We start from the raw sequence: 22,889 nt of genomic DNA, 5'->3' as shown, positions 1-22,889 counted from the left end.
TTTACATAGTCATCATATTTTGAAGTATGTCATTCTATCCTGTTTAGTTAGCCATCATACATGTGAAATTGTGTCATGCTATCCTGTTTAATTAGACATCATATATGTGAAATTATGTCCTGCTATTCTGTTTGCTTAGACAACATAAATGTGAATTATTTCATGCCCTGTTTTCTTCCCTACTATCCATTGCACCTGTCTATCTTACAATGTCTGTACATTCAATTACTTTTCTTATTTATCAACCATTTCAATTGGAGGGAGTGATGGCAGTATCTGTGGGAGTAAAAACACGGTCTTCAGAAAAGATCGTGCTACCTTTCGATGCAGGTAGAACCATGGTTGTACTTGCCCAAGAACCAGCCCCACCACACATAACCCACACTCATGCAGATTGTACCTCTATCCAGTTGGACAGAGAGCAGCTACACCCCTTCTAACCCCAACCCCAGCAGATAGACACCCAGTTCCCGTTGACACAACACCGTCTCCACCACAGAGCACCCAAACACGAGCAGTTAGTAAGGCAACCGCAGTGCCCAAATCACGAGGACCACCACTCCAAACCCGAAGTCAACGGTTAAAGGAGAAGAAGAATTGCTCTCAGGTCAGGTTCTGTAGCTATGGTTCATACTACTTTGCTCTTGCATCACTGTATTTACTGATACCAACTAATTTCAAATTTGAAGGATGCAATTGAAACTCCAATGGCGCAACAGGTATGTTTTAAACATGTTTCTTCGACGTGTTTGGTTGTTTGCTGTTGTAACTTGCCCTATGTTGATTTCAGTTTCAATTGAATAAACAGTTATGTTCTCATGCCATGCACATTACAAGTGTTGTTATTGCTATGTAGTTTCCCACACTTATATTATGTCTATGCTACTTTGTCTTAAATAGACATGATTCGAACTGTATCCATCTTAATTTGGCAACATAAACTAGAATGATATAGACCATACAATGACCATACTACATAGATATATGTTTGTTTCATGCTGTTATCCTGTCCACCTTACTACTGAACTGGTAAATCTGAGATGTGTTTGTTTGTTTCTCTTTTAGAACGCGGATAAAATATTGGAGAAGAGTACCCTGTTATGCAATGGTAAAGGAAGTAATGCAAATAAGGTTCAAGATAGTGAGACATCCCTGTTGGTCTCCAAGAAAGCTAATAAAAACTATATTGAACACACTGAGACAACCCCAAAGTCCTGTCTTGATGTAGTGTTCGAGTTACTGGCTACCACTGCTGGCACCAGCTCTTCGAACTCGTTGCCTGAATCAGTTCGGCTTCTTGAGTCTCAACTTCAAGTTGAAAGACATCGATCAGATGTTATGCGACAGGAAGCCGAAGGACTAAGGAAGTCCCTGCATAATTCATATGCATACTTTCTGGTGCAACAGCAAGCGCTGGAGGACTTAAGCACCAAACAAGAGAAAGTTAATAAGCTTGCTAAGCATCTTGCCAGCATTATGGGTACCCAGGATATTGTTTCTTGAGCTCTTCTGAAGTGGTTTCAGTTCTGGACTTGTTTTGCTGCGGCATTTATATGCTGCTGTGTTCCCTATATTTGCACTGGTGGCGAACTTTAATGCCCAGTGGATGTAATATGTGTAATAGCCGTGATAGCCTAGTGTAAGTTGCTTGCTTATTTATTTCCTTGTTGTCTTGTTTATTTGTTTGCTTGTAATCAGTGCAGTTCTTTTTCTGCGGTTTGCTAGTGGCTGCAATAACCTATTTTTAAAACTAGGCCACAATAACCATGGGCTAATATTTACTGTAGTGACACTGGGCCTCCTACGGGCCGTAGAAACTGTGGGCCTTCTACGGGCCGTATAAAAAGTGGGCCTTCTACGGGCCGTAGAAGTAGTGGGCCTTCTACGGGCCGTAGAAACAATGGGCCTTCTATGGGCCGTATCATCAATGGGCCTTATACGGGCCGTATGATCGATTGGCCAAACATGGGCCCAACAGACCGCATTCTGGCCGTAAACGGGCTAGAGTTGGAATCGTCCGTTCATGGGCTGACCATAACGGGCCATCGTTAATAGGCCATATTTGATGATGCTATGAAAACGGCCCAATGTATTAACGGACCACAAACAGGCCGACTGTAACCATGGGCTGAATTTGGCCCACAAGCAGAAAATGACAGTAATGGGCCATAAGTAAACGAATGCTGGAAATGAGCCCAAGAATAAATGGGCTCTGAAAAAGGCCGGAAGATAACATGGGCTGGAAACGGCCCAACGGTATAACGGGCCGTTAATGGGTATAAAGTGATACACTGTTCATCACGGGCCAGTTTCACCACGGGCCATTAACGGGTGTAAAGTGATACACTGTTCATTACGGGCCAGTTTCACCACGGGCCGTTAATAGGCCAAGAGTTACATAGGGCCTCATATGGGCCGAAAGACGTCATGGGCCATACATGGGCCAGAAGTGAAAACGGGCTGGAATCATATTGGATGGCCCAGATGACGCTACTGGCCTAATTCGGATAGGGCGTAATGGGCCTTGGGTTAGCGGGTTGTAAATGGGCTATATTCGAATAGGCCGTTAACAGGCTTTCCATGGGCCGGCCCGCCAGCTTTTGACCAAGTCAAACGGGCCGGCCTTTACACAGGAATGGGCCTCTGTTGGGCCGTGCCACGTGTCGACATATCATAGGCGCCTATCTGACCCACTGACGAGCTGACATGTGTTCCGTTCGGCCAATAAGAATTTTACACGTGGAAATTTCCCATTGGTCGGGGCTGTTAACGGGTTATCGGATCCAAAATCCGACCCGATAGCTTAACGGCGTTCCGTTACGGTGGATGCCACATGTCGGTCACCCTTGACGAAAGCACTTCTGTGACGCGTGATTTATCGTCATGGAAGTGGACACTTCCGTGATGATAATTTTGGTAATGTCATGGAGCACTTCTACGACAGCACAGGTATGACTATCTTGATTCTCTCATAAATTTGTCATGGATGTACATGCATGACAAAAAAGCGACCTACTGTGACAAACACGTATCATCACGGAAGTGTATTTTTTTGTAGTGTGTAGAGGCCCGATCGGCGCGGTGGTGGCCGTGTACTAGGGCAGGGCGGCTGGCCCGGTTGCGGCGGTCGGCTGCAAGGGTGGTGGCTGCCTGTAGGGCCTGGCCAGGCAGAGGCGTATGCCCTGGACGGTGGTGACGAGGTCGTTGAGGACCTCGGTCATCTCCGCCGGCGAGTAGATGGCGACGGGCGGCGCGGTGGAGGGCGGCGGCATCTGGTCGGTGGAGTCCAGCGGCGTGGTGGTGACGGGCAGCGGCGGGTTGGGTGGTGGTGCATACATGATCGGAACCGAGCTACGTGATACCAAATTGGTAGGAGCTAGGATCCTACCTGGTCTAGGGCGTAGGTTGTACGGGAAGGGGGAGGGTTGACGGAGATGCGATCGCGGCTGCCGGCGGCGGGGCACCGTGGCGCGATGAAGAAGAGGCGGCGGTGGCGCAAGAGGCAGCTAGGGTTAGGTCTCCCGACTCCCTTTGGGAAGCCGAGTAAATAATGATTGCTTCTTGCTTGATTAGATTGATACATCTCCTCTCCTTATATAGAGAGGTTTACTAAACTCCTAAGCAAACGATCCTAATAACGATAAGATAATTGGGCTAAGCCCCTAATAATGATAGGATAACTTGGGCCACAACCCACTGGGCTAAACCCCTAATATGCCGGTCATAACAGTCCCATTATATTTGGTAGACCTTTCTTGAACACCGTTAATGCTAAGATAGATTGTGAGAAACAAACCGTTGGTGTTAGTTTTGGTAATGGTTCTCATCAGTTTAATTTTTCCATGTTTAGTAGAAATCTTCATGAAAAAGAATTGCCTAGTAAAGATGAATTAATTGGTCTTGCTTCTATTGCTGTACCACCTACTGATCCTTTAGAACAATATTTGCTAGACCATGAGAATGACTTTCATATACATGAAAGAAATGAAATAGATAAGATTTTCTTTGAACAACGTCCTTTGATTAAACACAATTTGCCTATTGAAACTCTAGGAGGTCCACCTCCACCTAAAGGTGATCCTGTGTTTGAATTAAAACAATTGCCAGACACTTTGAAATATGCTTATCCTGATGAAAAGAAGATATATCATGTTATTATTAGTGCTAACCTTTCAGAACATGAAGAAGAAAGATTATTGAAAGTTCTAAGGAAGCACCGAGCTGTTATTGGATATACTCTTGATGATTTAAAGCGCATTGGTCCACTCTATGTCAGCACAAAATTAATATGGAACCTGATTCTAAACCCGTTGTTGATCACCAATGTCGATTAAATCCGAATATGGAAGATGTGGTAAGAATGGAAATATTAAAACTTCTGGAAGCAGGTATAATCTATCCCATAGCTGATAGTAGATGGGTAAGTCCTGTTCATTGTGTTCTTAAGAAAGGAGGTATAGCTGTTGTTCCTGATGATAAGAATGAGCTTATTCCACAAAGAATTGTTACAGGCTATAGAATGGTAATTGATTTTAGAAAATTAAACAAAGCAACTAGAAAAGATCATTACCCTTTGCCTTTTATTGATCAAATGCTTGAAAGATTATCTAAGCACACACACTTTTGCTTAATTGATGGATATTCTGGCTTTTCACAAATACCTATTTCTCAACCTGATCAAGAAAAGACCACTTTTACTTGTCCCTTTGGAACCTATGCTTATAGACGTATGCCTTTTGGTTTAATGCACCTACTGCCTTTCAAAGATGTACGACTGCTATATTCTCTGACTTTTGTGAAAAGATTGTTGAGGTTTTCATGGATGACTTTTCTGTTTATGGGAAGTCCTTTGATGATTGTTTAAGGAATCTTGATCGAGTTTTGTAGAGATGTGAACAAACAAATCTTGTCTTGAATTGGGAGAAGTGCCACTTTATGGTTAATGAAGGCATTGTATTGGGTCATAAAATTTCTGAAAGAGGTATTGAAGTGGATCAATCTAAGGTTGATGCAATTGAGAAAATGCCATGTCCTAAAGATATAAAAGGTATTCGTAGTTTCTTAGGTCATGCTGGTTTCTATAGGAGATTTATCAAAGACTTTTCAAAAAAATTCTAGGCCTCTTACTAGTCTCTTGCAGAAGGATACTCCTTTTGTTTTTGATGATGATTGTTTAAAAGCCTTTGAAACACTTAAGAAAGCTTTAATTTCTGCACCTATTGTTCAACCACCTGATTGGAACTTGCCTTTTGAAATTATGTGTGATGCTAGTGATTATGTTGTTGGTGCTATTCTAGGACAAAGAGTTGACGCTTCAACTTAATGTTATTCACTATGCTAGTAAAACTCTAGACAGTGCTCAAAGGAATTATTCTACTACTGAAGAAGAATTCTTAGTGGTTGTGTTTGCTTGTGATAAATTTTGACCTTATATTGTTGATTCTAAAGTAACTGTTCACACAGATCATGCTGCTATTAAATATCTTATGGAAAAGAAAGATGCTAAACCTAGACTTATTCGATGGGTTCTCTTGTTACAAGAATTTGATTTGCATATCATTGATAGAAAAGGAGCTGAGAACCCAGTAGCTGATAATTTATCTAGGCTTGAAAATGTGCTTGATGACCCACTACCTATTAATGATAGTTTTCCCGATGAGCAGTTAGTTGCAATAAATGTTTCTAATAGTTCTCCTTGGTATGCTGATTATGCTAATTACGTTGTTGCTAAATATTTACCACCTAGCTTTACATGCCAACAAAAGAAAAAAATTCTTCTATGATTTAAGACAATACTTTTGGGATGACCCACATCTTTATAAAGGAGTAGATGGTATTATTACACGTTGTGTACCTGAGCATGAACAGGGAAAAATCCTACGGAAATGTCACTTCGAAGCTTATGGAGGGCATCATGCTGGAGATAGAACTGCTCATAAGGTATTGCAATCTGGACTTGGCCTACTCTCTTCAAGGATGCCCATATGTTCGTCTTATCTTGCGATGAATGTCAAAGAATAGGTAATATCGGTAAGCGTCAAGAAATGCCTATGAATTATTCACTTGCTGTTGAACCATTTGATGTTTGGGGATTTGATTACATGGGACCTTTTCCTTCCACTAATGGGTATACACATATTTTGGTTGCTGTTGATTATGTTACTAAATGGGTAGAAGCTATTCCAACCAGTAGTGCTGATCACCACACCTCTATTAAAATGCTTAAGGAAGTTATTTTCCCAAGGATTGGAGTCCCTAGATACTTAATGATTGATGGTGGTTCACACTTTATTCATGGTTCTTTCCATAAAATGCTTGCCAAGTATGATGTTAACCATAGAATTGCATCACCCTATCATCCTTAGTCTAGAGGTCAAGTTGAACTTAGCAATAGAGAAATAAAATTAATTTTGCAAAAGACTGTCAATAGGTCCAGGAAGAATTGGTCTAAGAAATTAGATGATGCACTTTGGGCTTATAGAATAGCATATAAAAATCCTATGGGTATGTCTCCTTGTAAAATGGTTTATGGAAAAGCTTGTCATTTTCCTCTTGAGTTAGAACATAAAGCATATTGGGCCATCAAAGAGCTCAACTATGATTTCAAACTTGCTGGTGAAAAGAGGTTATTTGATATTAGCTCATTAGATGAATGGAGAACCCAAGCTTATGAAAATGCAAAATTACTTAAAGAAAAAGTTAAAAGATGGCATGACAAAAGAATTCAAAAGCGTGAGTTTATGGTCGGAGAATATGTTCTTTTGTACAACTCTCGTTTCAGATTCTTTGCAGGAAAACTCCTCTCAAAATGGGAAGGCCCATATGTCATCGAGGAGGTTTACCGGTTTGGAGCCATCAAAATAAATAATTCCGAAGGTACTAACCCGAAGGTTGTCAATGGGCAACGAATAAAGCATTATATCTCAGGTATGCTGATTAATGTTGAAAGTAATATTATCCAAACTATGACACCAGAAGAACACATAAAAGAGTCCTTCCGGAACACTCCAGAATCGTGAAAATAAGGAGGTACGTGATACGGTCAGTAAGCAAACTTCGAAAAATCAGCAAAAATATTTTTTATCAGTTTTGGAATATTTAAGAATTTTGGGAATAAAGAAACTTCCAGGAAGCGTCCCCTGGTGGGCACAAGACGCCCAGGTGGGTTGTGCCCACCTGGGACACCTTCCATACTCCATTTTTCTACCATATGCTTGTCCTCCAAGATAAAAATGTACATATACTTCCTGAACCTGTTGATCACCATATCGCGGAGAAATCATCTGTTCTCTTTTCTTGTTGTTTCCTGTGCAGTTTTGCAAATATGTCGTCTCAAGACTTCGATGGTAAGAGCTATGTCTCACATCTCATTGCTGACCCAAAGACCTATGGGGACCTATCTCCTTATGGTCGAACTACAGATGACGAGGAGGATGCTCACTTGATGAGGGTCGATGATTCAAGCTCGGAGGAGGATGTCCCTCTACCTCGACCTGGGGATATGCACATAAAGTTTAAGAAGTCCAGTCTCCCTAAGAGAGCTAACCGGTCTAATAATCGATCTATTCCTTCTCGTTTTCGATAGAAAAGCAAAGGATATTTATGTAACAAGATCTTGAAGCTAGAGTTAGAGGTCGATGATTTAAAAGAGGAGATTGCTCTGCTCAACTAAAATATGAAAAAGTTTAAGGCACAATTTTCATCACCATCATACCTTCTTCACCACCAAAGGAGAATTAAGTATCGGGTATGGGTACTCCCCTTGGCTTGCGCCAAGCTTGGGGGAGGTGCCCCGGTATCGTATCATCCCACTATATTTTTGCTTTTTACTTATTTTAGTTCGATCCTTTTGCTTTAGATGAATAAAAGTTTAGTTTGATCCTTTCTTCTTTGAGAGTTTTCTTAGTGTTCTATCCTTGTAATCGTGTGCAAGTCATATAATAAAGTTTAGTTTTCTTCACTTTCATGTTGCAAATAAAGAAATCAAAAAGGAAATAAATAAATAAATAAAAGATTATATACTAATCCTATGGTAGGTGATGGCACCACATAAGGAAAAGTATAAGTAGAAAATTTTATTAGGGATTGACAAACATAGCATTAGTCAATGATGCAACTCATGAAAGAATTAATAAGGGAAGAGAAGATTCACATATAAATATACCATCCTAGAAATCTTTTGTGATTGTGAGCCCTCATCAAATATTATATGCCAAAATTGTTGGCGTTGGACAAGAAAGACAGCTTAATGATTTATGTTTGTCCATATTCACTTAGAAGTCATATTGTCATAGATCATTTAACATGTGGTGCTTGCCCCCTATCTTTGCTAGCCAAAAATTCCGCACTAAGTAGAGATACTACTTGTGCATCCAAAAACCCTTAAACCCAAATCTTATTTTCAAGTGTCCACCATACCTACCTAGGGATTGAGCAAGATCCCTCAAGTAAGTTGTCATCGGTGCAAAAAGGCAATAAAAATTGCTTCTAAAAGTGTGAGATCATTTACTGTAAGAGAAAATTGAGTGTTGCATGAACTTGTGATTGTGAAGAATAAAAGCGACAGACTGCATAATAAAGGTCGCTATCACAAGGGGCAATGTGACATGACGTTCTTTTGCACTAAGGGATTGAGCATACAAACAAATAAGCACATGGAATCCTCTGCTTCCCTCTGCGAAGGGCCTATCTTTTACTTTTATGCAAGAGTCAAAGTTTTTCTCTCTATTCCTTTTATTTTTCTCCTTTGGCAAGCATCATGTGGTGAGGAAAGATCTAGGAACATATGTCCAGTTGAATATGGGTGGCATGAGTTATTATTGTTGACATCACCTTTGAGGTGAGCACATTGGGAGGCGAAACAATAAGCCCCTATCTTTCTATGTGTCCGGTTGAAACGTTTTTCTTATGTGTACGCGGTGAGTGTTAGCAATCATAGAAAACTATATGATGGTTGAGTATGTGGACTTGCCTAAAGGCATCGACACATGACCCTTCCTGAAAAGATGATGAATTGTAGTTCCAAAGTTGACTGAGAACATAGTTTGTTGGTTTTTAATAGAATTTTTGCTTTATACTTCGATTGTGTGATGAACTATTACTTATTCATGAGAAGTATATGATAAAAATTCTATGATAAAAGTCATATGTTTAATTTTGTTGCTGTTATAATAATTAGCATGATGCTTCTATGTCTGTATTTTGTTTTTATCGACACCTCTCTCTCAAACCATGTGGACATGTTTTTCGATTTCGGTTTTCGCTTGAGGACAAGCAAGGTCTAAGCTTGGGGGAGTTGATACGTCCATTTTGCATCATGTTTTCTTACTGTTATTTACAATGTTTTTATCCATAATAATGCTTTTTGGAGTAATTCTAATGCCTTTTCTCTCATAATTTGCAAGGTACACACCAAGTGGGAGAATTCTGGCAGCTGGAAATCTCGACCTGGAAAGCTACGTCAGGCCACCTGTTCTGCACAACTCCAAACAAGATGAAACTTCACGGAGATTTTTTATGGATTATTTAAGAATTATCGGAGCAAATAACTACCAGAGCCCCCCCCCCCAGCTGGGCATAACCCACCTGGGCGCGCCAGGGAGCCTAGATGCGCCCTGGTGGGTTGTGCCCTCCTCGGCCCACCTCAAGTGCCCATATTTTGGTATATAAGTCATTTTGACCTAGAAAAAAAATAATGTGAGGGCTTTCGGGATGGGCGCCGCCGTCTCGAGGTGGAACTTGGGCAGGAGCACTTTTGCCCTCTGGCGGAGCGATTCCGCCGGGGGAATTGCCCTCCCGGAGGGGGAAATCATCGTCATCGTCATGACCAACAACTCTCCCATCTTGGGGAGGGAAATTTCCATCAACATCTTCAACAACACCATCTCCTCTCAAACCCTAGTTCATCTGTTGTGTTCAATCTTGTTACCAGAACTATAGATTGGTACTTGTGGGTGACTAGTAGTGTTGATTACATCTTGTAGTTGATTACTATATGGTTTATTTGGTGGAATATTATATGTTCAGATCCAATATGCTATTTAATACCCTCTGATCATGAGCATGTTTATCACTTGTGAGTAGTTACCTTTGTTCTTGAGGTCACGGGAGAAATCATGTTGCAGGTAATCATGTGAATTTGATATGTGTTCGATATTTTGATAGTATGTATGTTGTGATTACCTTACTGGTGTCATGTGAACGTCGACTACATGACACTTCACCATATTTGGGCCTAAGGGAATGCATTCTGGAGTAGCAATTAGATGGTGGGTTGCGAGAGTGACAGAAACTTAAACCCCAGTTTATGTGCTATTCCATAAGGGACCGATTGGATACAAAAGTTTATTTCTATGATTAGAATTTATTCTTAATACTTCTCTCGTAGTTGCGGATGCATGCGGGAGGGTTAATCATAAGTAGGAGATTTGTTCAAGTAAGAACAACACCTAAGCACCGGTCCACCCACATATCAAATTATCAAAGTTGCGAACACAAATTAAACCAACATGATGAAAGTGACTAGATAAAATTCATGTGTACCCTCAAGAACGCTTTGCTTATCATAAGAGACCATTTTGGCATCTCCTTTGCCTCAAAGGGATTGGGCTACCTTGCTGCACTTTCGTTACTACTATCGTTACTTGCCCGTTACCAATTATCTTGCTATCAAACTACTTTCCTACTTACAATTTTAGCACTTGCATGCATTACCTTACTGAAAACTACTTGTCATTTCCTTATGCTCCCTATTGGGTTCAACACCCTTACTTATCGAAAAGAGGTACAATTGATCCCCTATACTTGTGGGTCATCAGTCGATCCTAAAGGTGCTAACAAAGTGTGCAAGCTCCAGTGATCCATTTATGGACTGGTGCAAGCCTCCTGGAGTTGGAATATACAGATTGATAGTCTAATCAAAGCATATGGTTTTATACAGACTTTTGGAGAAGCCTGTATTTACAAGATAGTGAGTGGGAGCTCTGTAGCATTTCTAATATTATATGTGGATGACATATTGTTGATTGGAAATAATACATAATTTCTAGATAGCATAAAAGGATATTTGAATTATAATTTTTCAATGAAAGACCTCGGAGAAGCTGCTTATATATTGGGCATCAAGATCTATAGAGATAAATCAAGACGCTTAATTGGACTTTCACAAAGCACATATCTTGATAAAGTTTTGAAGAAGTTGAAAATGGGTCAGTTAAAGAAAGGGTTCTTGCCTGTTTTACAAGGTGTGAAGTTGAGTCAGAGTTAATGCCCAACCACAGCAGAAGATAGAGAGAAAATGAAAGTCATTCCCTATGCATCAGCCATAGGTTCTACCATGTATGCAATGTTGTGTACCACACCTGATGTGTGCCTTGCTATAAGTTAGCAGGGAGATACCAAAGTAATCCAGAAGTGGATCACTGGACAGTGGTCAAGAACATCCTGAAATACCTGAAAAGGACTAAGGATATGTTTCTCGTTTATGGAGGTGACAAAGAGCTTGTCTTTAATGGTTACGTCGATTCTAGCTTTGACATTGATCCCGATAACTCTAAGTCGCAAACCGGATATGTATTTATATTGAATGGTGGAGCTGTCAGTTGGTGCAGTTCCAAGCAGAGGGTCGTGGCGGGATCTACGTGTGAAGCGAAGTACATAGCTGCTTCGGAAGCAGCAAATGAAGGAGTCTGGATGAAGGAGTTCATATCCGATGTAGGTGTAATACCTAGAGCATCGGGTCCAATGAAAATCTTTTGTGACAATACTGAAGCAATTGCCTTAGCGAAGGAATCCAGATTTCACAAGAGAACCAAACACATCAAGAGACACTTCAACTCTATCAGCGATCAAGTCAAAGAGGGAGACATAGAGATTTGCAAAATACATACGGATCTGAATGTTGCAGACCCATTGACTAAGCCTCTTCCACGAGCAAAACAAGATCAACACTAAGACTCCATGGGTGTTAGAATCATTACAATGTAATCTAGATTATTGACTCTAGTGCAAGTGGGAGACTGAAGGAAATATGCCCTAGAGGAAATAATAGAGTTGTTATTTATATTTCCTTATATCATGGTAAATGTTTATTATTCATGCTAGAATTGTATTAACTGAAAACTTGATACATGTGTGAATACATAGACAAAACAGAGTGTCCCTAGTATGCCTCTACTTGACTAGCTCGTTAATCAAAGATGGTTAAGTTTCCTAACCATAGACATGTGTTGTCATTTGATGAACGGGATCACATCATTAGAGAATGATGTGATGGACAAGACCCATCCGTTAGCTTAGCATAATGATCGTTAAGTTTTATTGCTATTGCTTTCTTCATGACTCATATATATTCCTTTGACTATGAGATTATGCAACTCCCGAATACCGGAAGAACACCTTGTGTGCTATCAAACGTCACAATGCAATCGGGTGCTTATAAAGATGCTCCACAGGTGTCTCCGAAGGTGTTTGTTGGGTTGGCATAGATCGATATTAGGATTTGCCACTCCGAGTAACGCAGAGGAATCTTTGGGCCCTCTCGGTAATGCACATCATGATAAGCCTTGCAAGCAATGTGACTAATGAGTTAGTTGTGGGATGAAGCATTACGGAATGAGTATAGAGACTTGCTGGCAATGAGATTAAACTAGGTATAAAGATATCGACGATCGAGTCTCGGGCAAGTAACATACCGATGACAAAGGGAATGACGTATGTTGTCATTGGGGTTTGACCGATAAAGATCTTCATAGAATATATAGGAACCAATATGAGCATCCAGGTTCCGCTGTTGGTTATTGACCGGAGATGTGTCTCGGTCATGTCTACATAGTTCTCGAACCTATAAGGTCCGCACGCTTAATGTTCGATGACGATTTCTATTATGAGTTATGTCTTTTGGTGACCGAGGATTGTTCGGAGTCCCGGCTGAGATCACGGACATGACGAGGAGTCTCAAAATGTTCGAGAGGTAAAGATTGATATATTGGACGATGGTATTCGGACACCGGAATGGTTTCCGAGTGGTTCGGGTATTTATTTCGAGTACCGGGAGGTTACCGGAACCCCCCGGGGAAGTAATGGGCCTACATTGGCCATAGGAGAGAGAGAGCGGGGAGCCTGCAAGGGGTGGCGCCCCCCCCCCAAGGGAGTCCAAATTGGAGAAGGGGGAAGGGGGAGCGGCCCCCTTTCCTTCTCCCTCTCCCTCTCCTTCCCTTTTCCCCCTCCGAAAGAAAGGAAAGGGAGGGCCGACTAGGATTGGGAGTCCTAGTCAGTTTCCTCCCTATGGCGCGCCCCTTGGCCGGCCTCCTCCCTATCCTCCTTTATATACGGGGGCAGGGGGCACCCCAAAGCACAACAATTGTTTCTTAGCCGTGTGTGGCGCCCCCCTCCATAGTTTACTCCTCCGGTCATATTGTCATAGTGCTTAGGCTAAGCCCTGCGCGGATCACATCGCCATCACCACGCTGTCATGGTGACGAAACTCTCCCTCGACACTTTGCTGGATCAAGAGTTCGAGGGACGTCATCAAGCTGAATGTGTGCTGAACGCAGAGGTGTCGTATGTTCGGTACTTGATCAGTTGGATCACGAAGACGTTCGACTACTCAACTGCGATAACCTATCGCTTCCGCTTTCGATCTATGAGGGTACGTGGACACACTCTCCCCCTCTCATTGCTATGCATCTCCTAGATAGATCTTGCGTGATCGTAGATTTTTTTAAAATTGCATGCTACATTCCCTGACAGTTATTTATATTTTCTTATCTCATGATAAATGTTTATTATTCATGCTAGAATTGTATTAACCGGAAACTTAATACATGTGTGCATAGACATAACATGGTGTCCCCAGTAAGCCTCTACTAGACTAGCTTGTTAATCAAAGATGGTTAAGTTTCCTAACCATAGACATGTGTTTTCATTTGATAAATGGGATCACATCATTAGGAGAATGATGTGATGGACAAGACCCATCCATTAGCTTAGCATGTCGATCGTTCAGTTTTATTGCTATAGCTTTCTTCATGTCATATACATATTCCTTCGACTATGAGATTATGCAACTCCCGGATACTGGAGGAATACCTTCTGTGCTATCAAACATCACAACGTAACTGGGTGATTATAAAGATGCTCTACGGGTATCTCCGAAGGTGTTTGTTGGGTTGGCATAGATCGAGATTAGTACTTGTCACTTCGAGTATCGGACAGGTATCCCTGGGCCCTCTCAGTAATGCACATCATAATAAGATTTGCATGCAATGGGACTAATGAGTTAGTTGCAGGATAATGTATTACGGAATGAGTAAAGAGACTTGCCGGTAACGAGACTGAACTAGGTATGAAGATACCGACGATCGAATCTTGGGCAAGTAACATACCAATGACAAAGGGAATAACCTATGTTGTCATTACGGTACGCCCAATAAGGATCTTCGTAGAATATGTGGAAACCAATATGAGCATCCAGGTTCCCCTGTTGGTTATTGACCAGAGAGGTGTCTTGGTCATGTCTATATAGTTCTCGAACCCGTAGGGTCCGAACGGTTAATGTTCGATGACGATTTTGTATTACATGAGTTATGTGATTTGGTGACCGAGTGTTGTTCAGAGTCCCGGATGAGATCACAGACATGACGAGGAGTCTCTAAATAGTCGAGAGGTAAAGATTCATACATTGGACGATGGTATTCGGACACCGGAAGTGTTCCGGGGGTACCTCGTGCATATCGGGTCACCGAAAGGGGTTCCTGGCATCCCCCCGGCAACTACATGGGCCTAATGGGCCAAGAACGGGACAGACCAGCCCCTAGGGGGCTGGTGTGCCCCATGTAAGCCAAATAAGGGGGAAGGAAAGAGGGGAAGAGAGAAAGGAAGGGGAGCAATTCGGCCTCCCCCTTCCTTCTTTCCTCCCTCCTCCTTCCTTGCCCCTCCGGATGGATATGGAAGGGGGGGGGCGAATAGGGAAGCGCCCTAGTAGGATTCCTCCTACTTGGGGTGCCCCTTGGCTGCCTCTCCTCCCCTCCAACCTATATATATGAGAGGGGCACCACTAGAACACATAACATCAATTGTTCCAAGCCATGTGCCGCGCCCGCCTCCACAGTTTACGCCTCCGGTCATATTCACGTAGTGCTTAGGCGAAGCCCTGCGCGGATCACTTCACCATCATCGTCACCACGCCGTCGTACTGACGGAACTCTCCCTCAACACTTTGCTGGATCAAGAGTTCGAGGGACATCATCGAGCTGAACATGTGCTGTACTCGGAGGTGCCATACATTCGGTGCTTGATCGGTCAGAACAAGAAGAAGTTCGACTACATCAACCACGTTAACAAATGCTTCTGCTTTCTCTACGAGGGTACATGGACACACTCTCCCCCTCTCATTGCTATGCATCTCTTAGATAGATCTTGTGTGAGTGTAGGAATTTTTTGAAATTGCATGCTACGTTCCCCAACAAAATTGTTGTACCCGAATTGCGAAGATGACAAGAAAAAGTTGGGCACCACACTGGAATTGCTGCAATGGAAGGCAGAGAATGGTGTATCTGACAAGGGATTTGGAAACTTGATGATAATGTTAAAGAAGATGCTTCCAAAGGACAACGAATTTCCCGAGAGTGCGTACGAAGCAAAGAAGGTTGTCTGCCCTCTAGGATTACAGGTGCAGAAGATACATGCATGCCCTAGTGACTGCAACATCTACCACGGTGAGTAAGACGATTTGTACATGTGCCCGGTATGCGGTGCATTGCACTATAAGTTCAGATGCGATGACCCTGGTGATGTCGAGGGAGAGTGCCCCAGGAAGAAGATTCCTGCCAAGGTGATCTGGTATGCTCTTATAATACCACGGTTGAAACATTTGTTCCAAAACAAAGAGCATGCCAAGTTGATGCGATGGCACAAAGAAGACCGTAAGAAAGACGGAAAGTTGAGAGTACCCGCTGATGGGTCACAGTGGAGAAAAATTGAGAGGAAGTGGGGGACTTTGCAGGTGACAAAAGGGACATATGGTTTGGTCTAAGCGCAGATGGCATTAATCCTTTTGGGTAGCAGAGCGGCAATCATAGCACCTGGCCTGCGACTCTATGTATGTATAACCTTCCTCCTTGGTTGTGCATGAAGCGGAAGTTCATTATTATGCCAGTGCTCATCCAAGGCCCTAAGCAACTCGGCAACGACATTGATATTTACTTAAGGCCATTAGTTGAAGAACTCTTACAACTGTGGAATGGAAAAGGTGTACGTGCGTGGGATGAGCTCGATCGGGAAGAATTCAACCTAGATGCATTGTTGTTTGTGACCATCAATGATTGGCCTGCTCTGGGTAACCTTTCAGGTCAGACAAACAAGGGATACCGCCCATGCACGCACTTTTTGGATGATACTGACAATATATATTTGGATAATTGTAAGAAGAATATGTACCTGGGACATCGTCGATTTCTTCCGGCATACCGTAAGAAAGAAAGGCAAGCATTTCAAAGGTGAGGAAGATCACCGGACGAAGCCTCGCCACCGTACTGGTGATGATGTACATGATATGGTCAAGGATTTGAAGGTAATCTTTGGAAAGGGTCCTGGTGGACAATCTATTCCGAATGACGCTGACGGACGCGCACCCATGTGGAAGCAGAAATCTATATTTTGGGACCTGCCCTATTGGAAAGACCTAGAGGTCCGCTCTGCAATCAACGTGATGCACGTGACGAAAAATCTTTGCGTGACCCTGCTTGGCTTCTTGGGCATGTATGGGAAGACAAAAGATACACCGGAGGCACAAGAGGACCAGCAACGTATGCACGGAAAATACGGCATACATCAGGGTCATGCCAGCTACGCTCTTACCAAAGAAGAGAAAGAAATCTTCTTTGAATGACTGCTCAGTATGAAGGTCTTGTCTGGCTTCTCTTCAAATATAAAGGGAATAATAAATATGGAAGAGAAAAAGTTCCAGAACCTAAAGTCTCATGACTGGCACGTGATTATGACGCAACTGCTTCCGGTTGCATTGAGGGGGCTTCTACCGGAAAATGTTTGATTAGCCATTTTGAAGCTATGTGCATTCCTCAATGCAATCTCTGAGAAGGTAATCGATCCAGAAATCATACCAAGGTTAGAGAATGATTTGGTGCAATGTCTTGTCAGTTTCGAGTTGGTGTTCCCACCATCCTTATTCAACATCATGACGCACGTCCTAGTTCACCTATGCGAAGAGATCAACATTCTGGGTCCTGTATTTCTACACAATATGTTCCCCTTTGAGAGGTTCATGGGAGTCTTAAAGAAATATGTTCATAACCGTGCTAGGCCAGAAGGAAGCATCTCCAAGGACCATGAAAATGAGGAGGTCACTGAGTTTTGTATTGAATTTATTCCTGACCTTAAGCCGATTGGTGTTCTTGAATCGCGGCATAAGGGCAGACTGGGTGGAAATGGCACACTAGGACCGAAACAAATAATATGTATGGACGGACATTCTCTCACTCAAGCGGACTACACAGTTCTACAAAATTCCTCCTTGGTGGCTCCGTATATGGAGGAACACAAGAATATTCTATGCTCCAAACACCCGGAGCAGTTCGACAACTGGTTTACACGTGAACAAACGGGGACTTTCGCCGGTTGGTTGCAGACACATGCCATGCATGACGACACTGTTGAAGATGACCTGTACTTGCTGTCCCAGTTACCATCATTGAATATAATGACTTTCAAAGGGTACGAGATAAATGAGAATACATTTTACACAATCGCCCAAGATAAGAAGAGCACCAACCAAAACAGTGGTGTCCGCTTTGATGCATCAACCAAGAGGGGAAAGGACCCATATTATGGTTACATAGAGGAGATATGGGAACTTGACTATGGACGTGGTTTGAAGGTCCCTTTGTTTCGATGCAAATGGGTCAATCTAACATGAGATGGGGTAATGGAAGACCCGCATTACGGAATGACAATGGTGGATCTCAACAATCTTGCGTACGCAGACGAACCATTTGTCCTAGCCAATGATGTGGCGCAGGTTTTCTATGTGAAGGACATATCTACCAAGCCGATAAAAAGAAAAGATAAGGACACAAATACATCATATGATGAGCCAAAGCGCCACATAGTTCTTGCAGGGAAAAGAAACATCGTGGGATTGGATGACAAGACAGACATGTCAGAAAATTATGATAAGTTTCATGAAATTGCTCCCTTCACAATGAATATTGACCCGAGCATCCAGTTAAATAATGAAGATTATCCATTGTTACGGCGCAAAGGGACACACGTGTAGAAAAAGTTTCACATCCAACGATCCCACTCTGGGATGTGCCCGGCTTCACTGTCATCACTTTCTTCTTTTGTGAGTTTCCGAACTTATATATCTGGAAAGTCCCACTTTGGACAAACCGTAGGGAATCTTTGTAATAGTTAGGGTTCTTGTGTGTTTTGGCATTTGAAACATGTACTTTTGTGCTTCGGACAAACGTCATCAATTTCTAACCCTTTCTGACTTCATTTGCTATTTTTCAGCTCATTTACTGATTTTTTTGTGCTAAATGACCCTGAAATTGAAAAGCACTACAAAATAAACTCTGAAAAGGTTGAGAGTTGGCATGGTATCATCATTTCACCCACATAGCATGTCCTAAAAAGTTGAGAGGGTTACAGCAAAAATTGGATCCACTTCATGTACAAAATGGACAATCTCTTTCGAAGTATTAGGGTTTCAGACGAAAACTCATCTGTTACAAAGGCATTTCATTTTTAACTTATTTAAATTCTAGAATTTTTGTGCGTTCAGTATGCACCATTCAAAGCCACTTCATCAATTTTCAACCCTTTATGACTTCATTTGCTATTTTTCATGTATTTATTGATTTTTTTAGCTAAATGACCCTGAAATTGAAAAGCACTACAAATAAACTCTGAAAAGGTTGAAAGTTGGCATGTTATCATCATTTCACCCACATAGCATGTGCTAAAAAGTTGAGAGGGTTACGGCAAAAACAGGATGCACTTCGTGTACAAAATGGACAATCTCTTTCGAAGTATCAGAGTTTCGGGCGAAAACTCATCTGTTACAAAGGCATTTCATTTCTTTTAACTTATTTCAACTCCAGACTTTTTGTGCGTTCAGTATGCACCATTCAAAGCCACATCATCAATTTTCAACCCTTTCTGACTTCATTTGCTATTTTTCATGCATTTACTGATTTTTTTGAGCTAAAGGACCCTGAAAATGAAAATCACTACAAATGAACTTTGAAAAGGTTAAAAGTTAGCATGGTATTATCATTTCACCCACATAGCATGTGCTACAAAGTTGAGAGGGTTACCGCAAAAACTGGATCCACTTCGTGTACAAAATGGACAATCTCTTTCGAAGTATCAGGGTTTCGGACGAAAACTCATCTATTACAAATGCATTTCATTTTTTAAATAACTTAAGTATTACAAAATTGAATATAATGATAAAACACACTAATATTAAACATAGGAAAAAAGAATCACTAAAAAATCTATTTTTAAAGTAAAGTTATTCATAAACTAGTGATTCACACAAATTTCAAATAATTCAAATTTAAACTATTCAAATTTGAAAACTACTGGCACTAACAAAAATTTTATAATTTTTTTACCTAAAACAAAAATATTCACAAAGAAACTCTAAATAAAGCAAAAAAACAACTCAGAAATAAAAGAAAATAAATAACACAGAAAACAAAAAAACAAAAAAGCCTGCCTACTGGGCCACAACGGCCTGCATATGACTAGAAACCCAACATGTAGTTGGGCCAGGATGTAGGCCCGCAAGGCCCACTAGGCCCACAGGGCAGCCCAGCAGTTTTAGGCCCATAAGCCTTCTTTGGAGAGGAGCTCGAAGGAGCAGCCGCGGCTGGGTTTATAAACTAGTGCGGCTGACCTTCGCTCGGCGAGGTGGGACTAAACTTCAGCACTGTGCACACGGGAAGCGTGGGCCTTTAGTCCTGGTTGGTGGCTCCAACCGCGACTAAAGGGGGGGGGGGCTTTAGTCCCGGTTGGAGCCACCAATCGGGACTAAAGGCCTGCGCTTCCCGCCGCTTGGCCTGGCCAAAACAGACCTTTAGTCCCGGTTTGTGGCTCCAACCGGGACTAAAGGTCCCTCCTATATATACTAGCACTTCAAAAATTTACAGTTTCTTCTCTTCTTCCTCTACTTCGACCTCTGCTTCGACGACATCGCCGCCGCCACCTGTCGCGCGTCGTTGCCATTGCCGTCCTCGTTGCCGCCCCCATCCCCATCACCGCCCCCGTCACCTCGCCGGCCCTCGCCCCGCTGTGAGACCCCCTGCAGCCATGGCTGCCCTCATCCCATCGAGCCCACACACACACATACATACACACACATTTTCTTAATTATTTTCTGTTTTTTAGTTTTTTATACTTTTAGTTATAGAAATGTTAGATGAATTAGATATATATATATATAAATGTAGATTAATGTCAAAGTTTTAGATCAATTATATTAATGTCAAATGTTAGATGAATTAGCTAGATATATGAATGTTAGATGAATTAGTTTGGGACATTTACATCTATGCCCCTAATTTGCGCCCACTCTCAGATTTTCCCCTAATTTCAAAGCCTGCTCAAATTTGCCCCTCCGCCGTTAGGTGCACTTACAGAAATACCCTTCTATGTCGTTAACGTCCGGTCAAAGCAGATCAAAGCCGGTCAAAGGGCTTTGACCATCCTGAAAAAAATAGCAATTTTTTTAAAAAAAATCTGAAAATTTGTGGGATCAAAGAAACTCAGGTTCGCAAGGTGCGTGCAAAGTTCCATGCTGTTTGTACATTCCAGGAGCTCGTGTCAGAGGAAAAACAATAAATATGTAAGCCTGTGAACAGTAAATTCAAAAACATAGCAAGAAAATTCAAAAAAATATGAAATTTTTTGGCATCAAAGAGGCTCGGGTCTGCAAGCTGCTTGCAAATTTTTGTTGTGTTTGGACATTGGAGGGGCTTGTGGAGAAAAAAACAAAATTTGGCTTGGGAAAAATTACTATTTTGTTTTTTCTTGCTAGAGCTCCTCGCATGTCATTTGATCACAAAAACTTGCAAGCACCTTGTGCACCCAAGCCACTTTGATGCCAAAAAATTTCATATTTTTTTAAATTTTCTTGCTATTTTATTTCAAATTTATTGTTCACAAGCATGTAGATTAACTGTTTTTCCTTGCCATGAGCTCCTGGAATGTCTAAATAGCACGAAATTTTGCACACACCTTGGGCACATGAGTATCTTCGATCTCACAAATTTTTAGATTTTTTACATTTTTTTGCTATTTTTTTCAGGACGGTCAAAGCTGTTTGACCGGACGGTAACGACGCAGAAGGGCATTTCTATAAGGGCACCTAACGGCGGAGGGGCAAATTTGAGCAGGCTTTCGAATTAGGGATATATCTGATTAGGTGGTTCGAGTTAGTGACAGAAATGCAAATGACCCAATTAGTTTTTTATACTTTTAGTTAGATGAATTAGATATATTAATTTTAGATGAATTAGTTTTTTATACTTTTGTCAAATGTTAGATGAATTAGCTAGATATATTAGTGTTAGATGAATTAGCTAGATATCATTTGTCAAAGTTTGATCATATGTCAAAGTTTAAATTTTGACATATGCAACATTTGATCATATATATGATCATATGTCAAAGTTTGAATTTTGACATACACAACATTTGATCTTATGTCAAAGTTTGAATTTTGACATATGCAACATTTGATAATATATCAAAGTTTGATCATATGTCAAAGTTTGAATTTTGACATATGCAACATTTGATCATATGTCAAAGTTTGAATTTTGACATATGCAAAATTTAATATGGGATTTATAAAGAATGCCCCCATTAATAAGAGATTTATCAAGAATGCCCCCATTATGGATGTGCATAATTAAGTTGATCCATATTGTTCCTGATCTCATCTACGCTTCTATATGTGCACGTCCTTTTGTGTCAAAGTATTGAAGAAATCCATGGTTTCATCATTAGCCGAAAGTAACAGCCGCATGATGCTGCGAAGCTCTCCAAAGTTATTTTGGAACAGAGTCCTGATAGGATATTTCTCTTTTTGGTACGAAGTTTAGAAAAGGCCTTCCAAATAGCGATATTCGGAAGGCTCTTGCTGAACCTCGTACCAAAAAGTGAATTATCTTATTCGGGACTCCATTCCAAAACAACTTTGGAGAGCTTTGTAGCATCATGCGCATGTTACTTCCGGCTAATGATGAAGCCATGGTTTTCTTGAATCCTTTGACACTATACAACGTGACATATAGAAGGGTAGATGAGATCCAGAATGGACCATTTTCTGCACATCCAGAATGGCGCCATTTTGTTAAATCCCTTTAAGGTTAAGAGAATCCGTTATGATTTTGAATCCTGTTCCTATAGCCAGGGACTAAAGGTTTTCCTCGTATATAAGAAATCACAATCCAATCATTTAAAAAATGTTACATTTGCATATAGAATTTGTTCGCGACGACGTCCTGCTTCAGAGGAGTCATGTTTGTGTTCAGGACTGTGCTCCGCCAGGACGGCACTGGGAGGTGCTACCTTTAGGTGCGCGCCGCTTGGTGAGGAACCCGACCCCAGGTCCCGTCGTCGACCCGGAGCTCCTTTGGCGGCGTTCACTTGGGCCACTTTCGGTGCGGAGGGAGCCGTCCCCGCCGGAGGTGGTACATCGTCGTGTCAGGGAGGAGGACGAGCACGTCCGTCGCTACATGGCTGTGTTGGACATCAGGTTCTCCAATACCTGGCAGGTTCTTCGGGGATCTCACCCGAGCTATGATCCTGTGATGGTTCCTTCTCCTTGGGTTTCCACCGCCCGCGCCTCAGGAACT

Source organism: Triticum urartu, chromosome 4 (assembly GCF_003073215.2).
Source record: "Triticum urartu cultivar G1812 chromosome 4, Tu2.1, whole genome shotgun sequence".
Classification (NCBI taxonomy): Eukaryota; Viridiplantae; Streptophyta; class Magnoliopsida; order Poales; family Poaceae; genus Triticum; species Triticum urartu.
Note: the sequence above shows the minus strand (reverse complement) of the source record.